We start from the raw sequence: 1,955 nt of genomic DNA, 5'->3' as shown, positions 1-1,955 counted from the left end.
AAAAACTGTGGCACATATACTCTATGGAATACTATTCAGCCATAAAGAACAACAAAACCCTGGCTTTTGACAAAAAGTGGAAGAATATGGAAGATATACTGCTGAGTGAAGCAAGCCAGGTTATGAAGGAGAGACACTGTATGTCCCCACTTAATTTATACCAAGTGTCTGCACTCTATAACTGAAACTGATTGACCTAAGGTTGTACAAACACAAGAGATGGGGGTCAGTGCCAGAAGTGGAGTGTGTGGAGAAGAGGGACCTAAGGAAGGACATTTGGAAGAGGGATATGGAGACAGAGCATTGATGGGATGGGGAGGTGTGGTGTTATTGGTGGAAGATACTCTGATCAACTGGACTGGGGAGACATGTTCACACACATACTGAAATGTTCACTTTGTAAGCTAAATAATATTGAATTTATATAAAACATTAAAATAAAAAAGTGAAAAAAAAAAGAAAGCAGTTTCACACTTCACTCATGTGAACACACAGGTCACAGAGGACGAGAAGAGACGTGACACTTTGCAAGTGCAGTGTGTGAAATATGAACCAGGGACAGGGTAAACACAGTGACCGAGGATCTATAAAAATGACATTGCCATTGTATTCGACCTCAGGGACTCACGGTGTTCCTACAGAAAGCAGGTGCCCAATGTGTTCTTGAAGCCCTTGCTAACTCGCCTTATCCATTCTCCTTGGATATAGTGGACTCCCTAGGTCAGGTGGTCAAGTGCAGGCCACACTCTAGGTGCTGGTGCATTCTAGGTGTCTCAGGAGAGCTCAGCTCTAGAACATTGTTCCAACCCCACTGGGAAGCAGATCCCCAAGAGAAAGCTGAGCTTCCCAAGGAGACCCCAGTGACACTAGCAAGACCTGCCACCATGAGTGCAAACGCTGATTCAGACCCACATGGCTGCCCAATTTTTGCTATCCTTGTTATTCCAACTTCAGCATTTCTGATATCTTAGAGGTCTCTGTGAACTGGACAGTGTTGGTGACAGTCCCGTCCTGACCATGTGGCCAACGAACCATCAGGCTCACTCCAGGTTCGCTCAGCTGTCAGCCCTGCAAGCACTGGGCACAGGTCTCACAGGAGGTGCTTGGTCAAGGGATGGGAGTCGGGACGGAAGGCACATCCTATGAAGCCCTTCTGCAACCTCCTCAAGTCCTGTGTGCAGCTGCTGAGCCAGGAATTTTGAGCCTGGAACATCCCCACCTGGGGGACCCCTTGACCTCACGGGACTAAGCTTATCTCCTGTGGGGAACTTAATATGCAGTGTTCTTAATTCTGAGGTGTGCTGTCACTAGGGCTGTTTTGTGTGCACACCTGTGCCCTCTGAACTCATTTCAGTCAAATGTATTCAGATTAAGGCTGTTCTAGGTGATACTTCAGCTCCCATCCTCATCTCAGTCCTCTGCAAGATGGGTGCATCTCCCTCACCATGAACTCCCTGGAATGTGTTTTGGAAGGTTTTAGTTCATTCCAAAGATCTTGTTTCTGGGAGTTTTTAGATAAAGTTTTTAAACACAAATATGATAACATATGAGAAATACTAGATACCATAAAAAGTATGTGGGAGTGTAACAGATGTTCTCTGAGAGCAAACATCAGCACAGAAATCTTAAACATGAAGATAGGATCACAAGGTGCATAATAAGCATTGGTGCAGAAATTAACCATAACTTGCTCCACCCACTTGTGACATGCTTGCCTGAGACTGACTACTCAGAGCTACCAGTCTGTTCCCCTTCAGAAACTGCCCAGGGAATGCCTCGGAAGCACAAATCACAAAAACTAAATTTTCAAAATGAGACCATAGAAGTGTCCTCAGAACCAGCTGGCCACACTCCATCCTCCTCCAGTCAATGTTCTCCCTGCACTCCATTCATTCATTTATTTATTTATTTATTTATTTATTTATTTATTTATTTATTGGAGAGGTTTTCGCTAT

At 44.6% G+C, this 1,955-nt stretch overlaps 1 protein-coding gene across 1 annotated transcript in view; it reads left to right on the top strand.

Annotated features, from left to right (window-relative positions):
* LOC102493032 (NUT family member 2G) overlaps positions 1–1,955 on the top strand; it is an 89,704-nt gene that overhangs the window by 8,697 nt on the left and 79,052 nt on the right. The window lies entirely within an intron of this gene.

Source organism: Tupaia chinensis, unplaced genomic scaffold (assembly GCF_000334495.1).
Source record: "Tupaia chinensis unplaced genomic scaffold, TupChi_1.0 Scaffold000506_1, whole genome shotgun sequence".
In the NCBI taxonomy this organism is placed as follows: Eukaryota; Metazoa; Chordata; class Mammalia; order Scandentia; family Tupaiidae; genus Tupaia; species Tupaia belangeri.
This window is presented reverse-complemented; position numbering and strand designations above follow the sequence as displayed.